We start from the raw sequence: 14,962 nt of genomic DNA, 5'->3' as shown, positions 1-14,962 counted from the left end.
TTCTCCAAACAAGACATAGAGATGACTAACAAACACATGAAAAGATGCTCAATATTGCTCATTATTAGAGAAATGCAAATCAAAATTACAGGAAGATATCACCTACACCGGTTAGAATGGCCATCTTCAAAAAACCTACAAACAATAAATGCTGGAGAGGGTGTAGAGAAAAGGGAACACTCTTGCACTGTTGGTGGGAATGTAAATTGATATAGCCACTGTGGAAGATGGCATGGAGATTCCTTAAAAAACTAGGAATAAAACCAACATATGACCCAGTAATCCCACTCCTAGGCATATACCCTGAGGAAACCAAAATTGAAAAATACACATGTATCCCCTTGTTCATTACAGCATTATTTAAAAGAGCTATAGCATGGAAGCAACCTAGATATCCATCAACAAATGAATGGATAAAGAAGTTTTGGTACATATACACAATGGAATATTACTCAGCCATAAAAAGGAATGCATTTGAGTCAGTTCTAATGAGGTGGATGAACCTAGAGCCTATTATAGAGAGTGAAGTAAGTCAGAAAGAGAAAGATAAATATCATATTCTAACGCATATATACAGAATCTAGAAAAATGGTACTGAAGAATTTATTTGGAGGGTAGCAATGGAAAAACAGACATAAAGAAAAGACTTATGGACATGGGGAGAGGGAAGTAGAGGGTGAGATGTATGGGAAAGTAACATGGAAACTTACATTACCATATGCAAAATAGATAGCCAGTGGGAATTTGCTATATGTCTCAGGAAACTCAAATAGGGGCTCTGTATCAACCTAGAAGGGCAGGATGGGGAGGGTGATGGGAGGGAGGTTCAAAAGTGAGGGGATATATGTACACCTATGTCTAATTCATGTTGAGGTTTGAAGGAAAACAACAAAATTCTGTAAAGCAATTATCCTTCAATTAAAAAATAAATAAAAAAAAATAAAGAAATCCTTCTTCTGTCTACTTAAAAATCAAGACTGAGAAAGTGTGATCAGAGAGACAAGAAAAGAACCATGAACCATGAACAGTGTTTAATCTCAGAGCTAAAAAGAAAAGAGAATTCCAAGGAGTGAATAGTCAATTAAATCAAACCAAGAAATACAATAGCTAAGATAGAGCAATAATTTTCATTGTATAGTTTTGTCTTGGTGGCAGAATCTAAATTATATTATTTTTAAAAATGTAATAAAGAAGTAGTGAGGTTCAAATTGGATCTGTTTGATTTGAAAAGTTCCCAGTTTTTCCTCCATGCTAGTAACTCTCAAACATTAGTAGGCATGCATAAGGGCTTCCCTGGTGGCTCAATCAGTAAAGAATCTGTCTACAATGCAGACCTGGGTTCAAACCCTGGGTCAGGAAGATCCCCTGGAGAAGGGACTGGCTACCCACTCCAGTATTCTTGGCTGGAGAATTCCATGGACAGAGAGCCTGGCAGGCTATAGTCCATGGAATCACAAAGAGTCGGACACGACTGAGACTAACACTTTTACTATAGGAATATTCTAGAGAAATTCTTGTGAATGTAGGCTCCTATCTTAAACAACAAATCTCTGGAGTTAGACATTGCGTTTTTAAGAATTCCCACCCCCAGGTGATTCTGATGAAGCTGCCTTTCAGTCACACTTTTAGAAACACTGCACTCATGCCAACTATAACAAGGAGCTTCTTGAAAGCAGGGACCTCTTTGGGTTTTCAGCAGTGAACAGAATGCTTGATTCACTGTGAGGATATAATATAGCTTTGCAAAGCTAAACTGTACTGTGGTCTGAAAAAAGACTGTAATTTGAAAATATTATTTTATGTGGTCATAGCCATAATTTCTATAACTCAAGTGTTTTGAATTTTCACACTGATTCTAAACAGTGTCCTTTTTTGCTTCCCAGTGAAATCCTAAAAGGGATGCAGTGGTTTGCATCTTTGCCTTATGAATGGTCTCTTTACTTATTTAAATCTATAACTATCTTCACTGACATTGCAAGAATTCATTTGACAGGACTTTAGACTTCCTTAAAACAAATTGTCTAACCTCTATCCATTCTGAAGGAGATCAGCCCTGGGATTTCTTTGGAAGGAATGATGCTAAAGATGAAACTCCAGTACTTTGGCCACCTGATGCGAAGAGTTGATTCATTGGAAAAGACTCTGATGCTGGGAGGGATTGGGGGCAGGAGGAGAAGGGGACGACAGAGGATGAGATGGCTGGATGGCATCACTGACTCGATGGACGTGAGTCTGAGTGAACTCCAAGAGTTGGTGAGGGACAGGGAGGCCTGGTGTGCTGCGATTCATGGGGTCGCAAAGAGTCGGACACGACTGAGCGACTGATACGATCTGATCTGAACCTCTATCCAATATTTTTTCTAGCTTTTGTGATTTGAATTCTTATCCTAAAGATCATATGTGTTTATTATTGAAAATTTGAAAATTTTAGGTAAGCAATAGGTAAATAAATTTCTCTTGCTATGCTACAATAGATGATGTCTGTATATTTCCTTTCAATCTTATAATGATACATATTTAGAAAAAGTATGATATTGTATATACCATTTTACAACCTGTTTTTAATTTAAATCATTAGTAATTTTTGTACTATTCATTTTCATTAAAACTGAACTTAGCCACATAGTATTGAAATGTATGTATATGTTATATTTTCATATTATTTGCATTATTTTTGGACCTTTTGGCTATTTTCAATGATTTAAAATTATAAACAATGTTGGATAAAATTCTCATATTTAGATCTTTGCCTATATCTTTTTTATTGTTCCCTTAGTGTTTATTTCTAGAAATAAAATTGCTAGCTCAAAATGTAAGTATACTCAAGTATTTTTTTGCAACATTTCCATCCAAAATGTTTTACAATTTACATGCCCTAAGCAGTATCTGAAAACATCTAAGTACCCTCATTAACATTAGATTTTATTACTTGAAAAAATTGGTCACTTTAATGGTGACAAATAATTTTAATTAATGTTTTAACTTGATTACCAGGAGGTTGAATTATTTATTATGCTTATTATTTGTTCATTAAAAAATGGTAAAATGCTTCTTATGTGCTTTTTGCAGAAAGAAACTATTAATTTCTCAGCACCTTATGATAGTCCAAAAAGATGGCTGTCCCTTTTTTGGTGGAAGATGTAATATAATTTCCTGATTTCATCATCTTTGAAAGTGCTTTATCAAGCATAACTGCTCCTCTGTTGTCAAGACAGGCCCTGAGTTATGGTGAGAGTTAAAGGAGATAAAGAAAGTAGATGTCATTATAAAAGCAAAGTTTTTACTGCAGTACCTGGCACATAGCAATCATCCAATACATGGTACAAATAATCATTATTAGGCAAACATAATCCTTGAAGTAACCAATAAGTAAACAATTGTCCAAACAGAAGTTTATAAACAGGAAAATATAAGTTTACTGATGCTCTTTGTGCAACTGAAATAAGATAATATATGTGAAAATTCCTCAAAATCTAGAAAGCTTCATTTGTTGAAACTATCACTATAATGGAAATAGTTCCTACAACCTGTGGATGGCTATTGATCAGTAAACTGGAGTTTCAGCGTTAGCATCATTCCTTCCAAAGAAATCCCAGGGCTGATCTCCTTCAGAATGGACTGGTTGGATCTCCTTGCACTCCAAGGGACTCTCAGGAGTCTTCTCCAACACCACAGTTCAAAAGCATCAATTCTTAGGCACTCAGCCTTCACAGTCCAACCCTCACATCCATACATGACTACTGGAAAAACCATAGCCTTGACTAGATGAACCTTTGTTGGCAAAGTAATGTCTCTGCTTTTGAATATGCTATCTAGGTTGGTCATAACCCCACAAGTAGGCCTACTAAAGGCTATGATTTCTCATAGAGAAAAAGTTTTCCCCCTTTCCACTCTAAATCAGAGCTGAGAGCAATGAGCTCTTTCGATGTCTATCTCTGAGGAGAAATGGTCCTCTACTGCTTCAGTTTATCCTTTTCTGAGTCCTGGCTTTACTAGTGAGAGACGTCTCTGATATGACCCCCAACTCTGAGAAAGCCCAAGGGTTTGTCTTTTGCCATCCAATTACTTACAGAATTAAAAACAGTTTAGATTTCTCAAACCTAACTTCCCAAATGTAGTAGGAACATAAATCACTTGAGTAACTTCTTAAAAGACAGATTCTCAATAAGCAATAAGGTGGAGCCCAAGATTCTTTACCTCCAAGAAGTACTCAGGTGATGCCGGTACTGCTGGTTTGAGAAGCAATACTGAATAGCAAGACTGTGCCAGTTAGAGAAACAGAACCAATGGCTATTCAGTAGCTACAGTGCTAGCTTAGCTCTAGGAATTTCTTCTCCTAGTTTGTTGCTGGCCACAAATGAGTTCTTTTAATTTCTTATGATGTTATACATTTATTTAAAAGGATGTCTTTTATTTTATCTAGCATGAATGCTTTGTAATATGCAAGTTTCAATCTACTATTTGTGGGAAACAGAATTCTTTTCCATATAAGGAAGAGAATAATATAATCCTTGGTATTCATACTTAAACTCAGCCTGTTAAGCATTATTTTATACTATAAAAAAAGTTGTACTGCAGTAGATTAAATCAAACATTTTCATGTGGAATAAAAATTGGTGTTTTTAAATGACTTTGAATTAGCTTTAATAATACAAGCAAAAAAAAATAATACAAGCAAAAAGAAAAAAATGAATAAATAAAATAACAATACAGTGAACTTTTACATAACTTATGCAGATGACAGATGAAAAACAGATCTCATGTAAACATATTAGAAACCCATGGCTTGACTGTTCTCTACAACAGGGTTATATAAAATCCAGGTTCGATGCACGATACTGGATGCTTGGGGCTGGTGCACTGGGATGACCCAGAGGGAGGGTATGGGGAGGGAGGAGGGAGGAGGGTTCAGGATGGGGAACACAGGTATACCTGTGGCGGATTCATTTCGATATTTGGCAAAACTAATACAATATTGTAAAGTTTAAAAATAAAATAAAATTAAAAAAATAAAATACCAAGCAAAAAACAAAAAACAAAACAAAACAAAAAAGTGGATTTATTGTACTTTTGACCAGTGCATTTTAAAACATACTATAAAAATTCTTTTATACTTAAAAAAAAATCTGAGTTGCAACCATTTGATAGTTATTCTACAAATATTTAGATCACTTAAAAATATTCATCTAAACTCACTATGTGTCACTTTACAGCTTTGATTAGGTATTTGATGATTCAGAACACTTAATTTCCGGTAGTTTCATGCCACGAAGGTGAGTTATACTTGCAAATTATTAAAGTCCCACTGCATTGACTATTTTTTTAAGTAATAAGAGGTTAATAAAACTACAATTATTTTGTTTAACTGCCTTTTAAAACAACCAACCTCTTAAAGGTTATTCTAATCAAAATCTCAAAAAGCTGTTCAAATCAACAGCAAAACTTGACATATCTAGTGGCATTTGGACCTTAGGCAAGCTCAAGAACAAACAAATGAGTGCTAAAGGTTTGAATATAGATATTATTTTTGAAATCCCATAAGACTATCTTTTCAGTTTTAAAAATAAAACAGAATGTCCATATGTGCAAATTGTAAAACACATTCTAGAAGCATATGCCAAAAAGAATAGATTTTTTTTTAAATGAAAAGAAATAACCCATTCTTTTTCCACAAAAAAATAGTGTTCCAGAAAAAGCAATCTATACTGGAAATAAAGGGAGAAGAAATTAAACTACAGCATACAAATAAAACAAGCAAAGACATAGAGCAGGATGGATTAATGTAGAAAAATTAATTAAAGTGAATGTGAGGGATTTTTTTTTCCCCCAGATACAGCAAGGGAAATGATGAAATTAGCAAAAGGTGAAATATACACCACTAATGAATAAACAGGGACATGTAATAAGTAAATACTCTTAGTAGTGTTCTGAATTAAGAAAGAAATAATTTGGCTCACTGAGAATTGTACAGACTCTTCAAAAAATGGTCACTGACAAAAGACATGTTAAGAAAATATTGAGACAATGTGAACATGTACAGATTTCTAAAATTGGATGATGCTACAGACTATGAAAGACTGCACAAAGAATTTATAATCATCTTCACTGAGTCCCTTAAAACTATTCTTAAGCTTAACAAGTTTGGAGAGAATTAAAAATAAAAATAAAACAGAAAATATGAACCTGACTTCACTGACAAGTAAGTGATCCTGGGTATGGCTTAGTGTAAGTCTGTTAAGAAGAAGTAAATGTTATGAGTCTTTATCTCATAAATTCTTAAAAGTGGTAAGTTTGAATTCTTAAAAGTAATAAGGATCATATCTTCTCAATATATTTATAAAGTTCTCGGTGATGGTTTCTCTCTGTGATAATAGTAAAGTTATAGATAGAACAGACCCAGATTTTCCAGCCCAGTAGTTCTAATGAATAAAACAAGGAATACTTAATGAAATAGGAAGATCATGTACTATTTTGTCCCTCCTCTGTTCATGTCCATATGAAACTAAGCTAGAGAAATAATACGTATTCTCCTTTCGAAAGAACTTAGAATTAAATCACATTTCCCTCGGTCTTTATCTGATCAAAATGGCTATCATTGCATTCTGTGTTTTCGCTTAGAGCAAAGGAGGTGGTGCTTCATCACAGCACATGAAGAGACTCGAAATAATATTTTAAAAGACTTTTATAGAGCTTACATTCTAAATATCTTATATAATAAATTTCAAAACAATAAGCTATTAATAACCCCATGCTCACATAACCTTATAAATAAAGCAGTGTACTTTGAGAATCTTAAATCACTAATGTTTTTTATGTCTGTGTTTTTTTCCTCCTCTATGAACAGGTCTGCACTAGTCTGCATTAATTAAATTTAAGTAGGATTTCTGAGCGTGGATCATCATTAAGTCTGTGGCCCTGATTTAAATCTGCAGTAAAACATTTCTCCATTAAGTCTTGTGCTTTTGTGTCATATTTCATACACTAGTTGTCTCTTAATTAAATCCATGATGGTCCACCAACACAGACTATTAAAATAACTATACTTTGCTCTTGACATATTTATGAGACAGAGTCATAAGACTATAGACTGATACTTGAACTACTCACTAGAAATGCTAATAAGATTATGATGAAGGTAAGATTAGAACATTCTTCTTCTTTCTCTCCTCTTCTTTCTAGAGATTTATTTTTATAACTGCAGTTCACTTCTATTTCAGATTCTAACTTTTTCCCCAGGCCATCTGAAAGCTCTTTCATTGTAGAATAACTACCAATTAATAGGCAATGGAAACCTTGAAAAGTGTTAATTTATATCACCTGATATTAATATAAAACATTCAGATATATTCTCCTCTGAGCTTTGTTCTATTCACAACTGCAAATAAACATGTTAATCTAAATATATGTTTGCCAAGCCTTTAGGTGTTCAGACGGAAGGAAATTTGCAAGGACTGAAAAGAGAAAATAGCCCTGAGTGAGAAAGCAGTTAACTCTTAGATGGGGTGAAAGGCAGTACACATATGTCAACCCTAGATATACTGAATTTTCAATCTGCTCACCACAAAGAATGATGGTGTCTTCCCCAGGTGAACACTTAGAGAACTTCTTCCTCATAGCATATGGTGAAAGAGTTTCCAGTTTCTTTTGTTTGCTTTCAGTAGCTTGATGTATACTATGCTTTTATTTCATTTTTTTTTTTTACATTGTTTGTTTGGGAAGTAGGTGGTAGGGTCCTTAAGGGGCAGACCTGTGATTAAAGGATCAGGAAGTTTCAAATGATTGGAAGGTGTATCAAAGTACGACCTTGGACAGAAGAACAGGGAAACTCTTCATCAGGTTTAACACAAACAGGCATTATCTAATACAAATACAGGGAGGAGCTTTTAAATCCATTTATCTGTTTCTTTATTAGTATCAGCAGGTGTTCTGGAGTATTTAAAAATAATACTATGCAACTCATCATTTGGCTCAATTTTTTTTAGAAGTTTTTAAGAGTACTGGAAAAATGAGAGATTAACATATTTTTATTTCAGCATCAGTCTGCAATGAACAATGCAAATATGAAATAAATTCTAATGTCTTGTCAAGAATAGCAGCTACAGTCAGGCAGCTCCACTAAACACATTAAATCTAATAAAATCACCCTCACGTACTCCTGACACTAGTAGTAATTAAAATAACTTGTTTCAAAAAAATTGGTCCTATACATGAATACTTATTGGCAATTATTTCTTAGTTCTTCAAACCAAAGATAACATAATTTGATTCTCACACAATTTTCTTGTAAATGCGGTTCATATTGGGTTTTATATGCAGCTTAAGACTGTTAATTGCCATTTTGAGCCTCACAGTAAAATAGAGTTCAATATGTCGCTTTTCTCAAGCATAGAGAAATGTTTGAGAAATGCTTGTCTTAGTCTAATGAACTGTGAATAATTTACATCCTGAGTCCTATTTTTCAGTATAAGTGGTTCTGACTTTTCTTAAAGCTTGCAAAGCCTAATCAACTTGTTACATTCATCTGATTAAAGAAATCTCTGGCAAAGTAGAAAGGAATCCAGTGCTTCTTCGGTGCTGCTTTGGTGGTGTTTTGATTTTCTTAAGGCCACTTTTTCATTAGGTTCTATTTTTCCTTTACCATTCTAGACAACGTATTATAAACCAAGGGTTTTATTTTCCATATTTGTGAGAAAAATTTTATCTGACTTAAAAATTTCAAAATCTCCTACTTCTTGGATATTCTTGAATTTAGAGGCCTAGCTGCTCTGTCAAGAAGTTAAAGGAGCTCTTTTAGGTGCGAATATTTTTCATTTCTGAAAGAACCAAAACACGAGCTATGATTCCAGCCCCTTCTGAGCATGTGTGCTCAACAGAGCCATGCCAAGGAGAACAAGCCAGTGAATCTACATTCAACAGGGACCAGTGAAAACAGCAGCTTTTTGTCACCAGCATGAGGGTGGTGCAGATATTTCATCTTGCTCAGAAATTTAGAAAAGAAGTAAGCAAATTTCATATTCACTATGTATTGGTCGAGGATTTTTTTTTTTTTTGGTAAAAAGGCATAATTTTTAAAAGACTTAGAAATATATTAGAGAATGTGTACATCCAAAGGAACTTTAGAGACAATTTGATTTTACTCCTCACTCAGTAACAGAGGAAGCTAAAGTCCAGAAACGTTAAGCAACACAGTCATTGTGTCGTAACCATGCAGCACAATGACTGGTAACAGAACAAAGGGAATCATGATGTCAAGTCTCTAAAATTAGGAAATGAGGAGGAGACACATCAGTGAAGGGACGAGCAAACAGTCATTCTTTCTGAGACCGTATTATGCTATGGCTGCCAGGAAAAGAGATCCTTGCTTGAAGCTACATGCCTGCAAGCTATGGGGTCTCCTCATTTTCAAAGCAAGGATAATGAAAATATAGTGGAAAATGAAGGCGGGGGAAAGAAAGAATTTGTTTACATTTGAATCTACCCAAATATTGAAAGTTCACAAATCCCACTGTGCACATATTTGTATATATAGTTGTATACGTATATGTTGTTGTTTCTGGGTAAACTATGAGTTGTAATACATCAGAAGAATCATCAAAAAAAAAAAAAAAAAAAAAACTAGAATGTGGATATCAACTACCCCAAAATTCAAGATGTGGAAACTAAAACAGAGCCACTAGCAAGAAAGATGATGATGCCCTGAAGTCAAATTTGCCAGTAAATGGGCAACAAGGAGAAGATCTGCCTGGAGACCTAACCCAAGGACTAGGACAAGAAAACTGATGACTAATGTGTTGTGAAAAATCAGAACCTATGTACAAGAGGAAAGTGTATGATCAGAGACTAGCAATTTTTTTTTTTTTTAGCAAAGGGTTATATAGTAAACATTTGGGGCTTTGAAGGTTATGTGGTCACTGTCATAAGTACTGCAAACTGCCAGCCACAGACAATATATAAACAAATGGGTATAGCTGTGTTCCAATAAAATTTTACTTAGAGGAACCAGGGCGGATCTGACCTGCAGCTATAATTTGGCTATGATTGCTCTAGACAGAAACATAGAGATAAATAGATGCTAGGTGGATAAGTATGAGGGGGGTGGAAAAGAGGGGTATAAATCTTTTTCCTTTCATAAGCAAAATATCTATTTATTTCTTGGGTTGTAACTAAATATACTCTGGGAATGATAAAGGAGTGTAGGCTTCTATTAAAAATAAAGAACACATCTTTGCTCCAAATAACCTCCATACCACAGACAGCACAACTTTAAAATATACACATCCATTCAGATCCTCCAATGATTAAAACTCTCCCAAGGTGTCCCTCTATAAGTAGACTACAATTCTGGACCGTGCTTAACCCTCTCATTTCACCTTTTGCCATTCTCTTTCTTATTCACTACACTTTAGCTCAAATGGCCTTGTAATTTTTCAAACATTAAAGTTGACACCGAAGTCATTTAGCTTCCTGTTCACACTGAGTAAAACCCGCCTTCTCATATGTCAGTACAATTGACTTTATTTCAATATTCAGGTCATCTTTCAATATTCAAGGCATCAGGTCATACCTTCCCTATTTACTTTCCTTGTAACACATTTGTCATTGTCAGAAAGTAGCTTATTTTTTGTCTCCATAACTAGAATAAAGCTGCTACAAGGAAAAGGAATATGCCCGTGATACTTCTCACTATACTCTAGAAGTTGTAAGCATGACATGGTAGATGCTCATTAAGCATTTGTAAATGACTAAACCTGATGAGGCTTTTTCATACATTTTCTTTTGTGATGCTCAGAACAGCCTTGCAATGCAAGTATTATTGCCAGATGATAAAATGAGGTCTCAGAGAAGTTATATGATTTGTCCACATTTATTGAGCTATAACATGACCTACTTATAATGTTCAGTGTTTTCCTCTTAATCCAGTTTAACATTCATTACCTATCAAAAGCTCTACTAACATTTACAAATATTAGCTCTTTATAAAACCTTTGCATCATAAGTGTTAGTATCAGCATTATTTTATTGGTGAGAAAACTGAAGTACAGAGAGATTAAAGAATTGTACAAAGTCTCAAGAATAGCAAGGGGCAGAGCTTGGATTCAAACCTAGATATTAGAGTTCTGGAGTCCTTTTTTTTTTTTTTTTTAATATAGGCCTTTTAAAAAAATTAATGAATGAATTAGGCTATGCTGCGTGGGGCTTAGCTGCTGGCACATGGGATCTTTAATCCTCTTTGCAATATGTGGGATCTAGTTCCTTGACCAGGAATCAAATCTGGGTCCCCTGCATTTGGAGCATCAAGTCTTGGCCACTGGACCACCAAGGAAGTCTCAGGAGCCCTTGTTCTTAACCAGTACATTATGCTGTATTTATAAAAACACAAACAAAAAAGATCTTCACCACCCAGATAATCACACTCACCTAGAGCCAGACATCCTGGAATGTGAAGTCAAGGGGATCTTAGGAAGCATCACTAGGAACAAAGCTAGTGGAGGTGATGGAATTCCAGTTGAGCTATTTCAAATCCTGAAAGATGATGCTGTGAAAGTGCTGCAGTCAATATACCAGCAAATTTGGAAAACTCAGCAGTGGCCACAGGACTGGAAAAGGTCAGTTTTCATTCCAATCCCAAAGAAAGGCAACGCCAAAAAATGCTCAAACTACTGCACAATTGCACTCATCTCACATGCTAGTAAAGTAATGCTCAAAATTCTCCAAGCCAGGCTTCAGCAATACATGAACTGTGAACTTGCAGATGTTCAAGCTGGTTTTAGAAAAGGCAGAGGAACCAGAGATCAAATTGCCAATATCCGCTGGATCATGGAAAAAGCAAGAGAGTTCCAGAAAAACATCTATTTCTGCTTTCTTGACTATGCCAAAGCCTTTGAGTGTGTGGATCACAATCAACTGTGGAAAATTCTGAAAGAGATGGGAATACCAGACCACCTGACCTGCCTCTTGAGAAACCTATATGCAGGTCAGGAAGCAACAGTTAGAACTGGACATGGAACAACAGACTGGTTCCAAATAGGAAAAGGAGTATGTCAAGGCTGTATATTGTCACCCCGCTTATTTAACTTATATGCAGAGCACATTATGAGAAATGCTGGGATGGAAGAAGCACAAGCTGGAATCAAGATTGCCAGGAGAAATATCAATAACCTCAAATATCCAGATGACACCACCCTTATGGCAGAAAGTGAAGAAGAACTAAACAGCCTCTTGATGAAAGTGAAAGAGGAGAGTGAAAAGTTGGCTTAAAGCTCAACATTCAGAAAACTAAGATTATGGCATCCAGTCCCATCATTTCATGGCAAACAGATGGGGAAACAGTGAAAACAGTGTCAGATGTTATTTTTTGGGGCTTCAAAATCACTGCAGATGGTGATTGCAGCCATGAAATTAAAAGACGCTTACTCCTTGGAAGGTTATGACCAACCTAGACAGCATATTAAAAAGCAGAGACATTACTTTGCCAACAAAGGTCCGTCTAAAAAAAAAAGGTTTTTCCAGTAGTCATGTATGGATGCGAGAGTTGGACTATAAAGAAAGCTGAGAGCCAAAGAATTGATGTTTTTGAACTGTGGTGTTGGAGAACACTCTTGAGAGTCCCTTGGACTGCAAGGAGGTCCAACCAGTCCAGCCTAAAGATCAGTCCTGGGTGTTCACTGGAAGGACTGATATTGAAGCTGAAACTCCAATACTTTGGCCACATGATGTGAAGAGCTGACTCATTTGAAAAGACCCTGATGCTGGGAAAGATTGAGGGAAGGAGGAGAAGGGGACAACAGAGGATGAGAATGTTGGATGCCATCACCGACTCAATGGACATGAGTTTGGGTAAACTCCAGGAGTTGGTGATGGACAGGGAGGCCTGGTGTGCTGTGGTCCATGGGGTTGCAAAGTGTCGGACATGACTGAGTGACTGAACTCAACTGGACTGATACAAATACAGTCTGCCTCCATGATAGGCATAAATGATATACTCATTTCCTATGGTTGAGATAACCGATTATCTCAAATTAGTGACAAAGCCAACTTATTCTCTTACAATTCTGGAGATTATAACTCTTCAGTCAGTCTTATGAGACTACAATCAAGTAGTCAGCAAGGCTAGTCCTTTTTATCTCTTCAGGAGAGAATCGCTTCTTTCATCTTTTCTAGCATCTAGATGCCCAGTGTATTCCTTGGCTTATGGCCATTCCTTCATGTTCAAAACCAGTGGGTAACATCATCTGTTTCTGACTCTGCTTCCCTCTGTTTCCATAACCTTTTTCTGACTCTGACCCTCCTATATCCCTCTTGTAAGGATGCTTGTGGTTATATTTAGGTCCACCTGATAATCAAGGTTAATCTGTTCTTCTCAACATCCTTAATTTAATCAATCTAATTGCATCTGCAGAGTGTCTTGTACCTTATGTAGCTAACATTTGCAGGTTCTAGAGATTATGATGTGGAAATCTTTAGAAGGCTACCACAAATAATATGTAGCCAACTGTTCAATATCAATTATTTTAACCACTTAACCAAGTATAAGTGGAATGAAAGTGAATTAGTCATATTGTTGCTACTCAAATGTCAATCTGACCCCTTGTGGTAAGTTGCCACCCCCATACCCATTGTCTGCATCTTATTTTTAGCCTGCTCTAATTTTTCCCACAGCACTGCCACCATTCACAACTATAAAATTACTCTTCCTTCTATTAGAACATAAACTCTGTGAAGGAAGGAATTTTGATGGATTTGTTCATAGATGTATCCCACCCCCCATGTCTAAGACAATATCTAGCACACAATAGGTACTCAATAATTGTTTAAATAACAAATGCATTAATAAACATCAATGCACAGGTCAGCCTCTGTGAGAATTCCATAAAGCTGATCACAAAGGTTAAGCTTATTTAATTTACTTTTAAATTGACTATTTAAAAATATTTTATACAAATTATTCTGCTACAGTCATATGGCCTTATTACTGAAATTTTATGATGACAAAAGTATGCAATCTATTATTATAATACACCAAAGGAATAGAATAGTGCCTGGCACATGGTAGGCACTCAATAAAATTTGCTGATTCCAGAATGGATCACAGATTTAGGTAAATGAGGAGTCAGCTCCTTTGATAGGCTCATAGCTGAAAATGAATCTTTTAGCATGCAAAAAAAGATTACACTAATTGATTAGAACAGAATTCTAATATATATTCTAATATTATATTTAAATATATACATCTTCCATGGGGCATCCCTGGTGGCTCAGACAGTAAAGAATCTGGCTGCAACACAGGAGATCTGGGTTCAATCCCTGGGTTGGGAAGATCCCCTGGAAGAGGGCATGACAACCCACTCCAGTGTTCTTGCCTGGAGAATCCCATGGACAGAGGAGCCTGAAGGGCTACAGTCCACAGGGTCACAAAGAGTTGGACATGACTAATGCAGGCATGCAAGCATATTGCTATATGCAAATTATCTAAAAGTCTGAAATGAGGCGGATCGTTTTTAGCTGAGGTCATCTTCAGATTTTCTTTTCTATATATTTTATAGTTCCTAACTCTGTCATTTATTTAAATATAAACAGATAGTAGAGTTAATTTCGACCTTTCTCACTGTATCAACTCTTAGGTCCCAAAGCACATACAGATGCACTATCATTTGTGTTTAACTTCACTATATAAAAAAATTCTAGACTGAACAGGGTGAAGTAGTTTGAGAGTTAATTGGTCCATCCTTCTCTACCATAGTTCACTTTTTGCTATTTGTGTGGATATCTGAGTAACTCCCGTGACACACTCCTTGCATTTGGAACTTCTCCTTAGTCCTAACCTAAATCTCTATTCAAATATATCTTACTTTAATTTGTTTTTTAAAATGTTAGCTACTCTGTGGGCAATAGCCCCACTTCCATCTGATTTTATTAGATTGCTTCATAGTTTAAGTGTGGTACATAACTCTTTTGAAATTGT

The sequence above is a fragment of the Bos grunniens genome, chromosome 3, assembly GCF_055505025.1.
Source record: "Bos grunniens cultivar Pamir isolate PY7600 chromosome 3, Bosgru_T2T1.0, whole genome shotgun sequence".
NCBI lineage: Eukaryota > Metazoa > Chordata > Mammalia > Artiodactyla > Bovidae > Bos > Bos grunniens.
The sequence above is the reverse complement of the archived record's forward strand: the minus strand, read 5'-3'. Positions refer to the sequence as shown.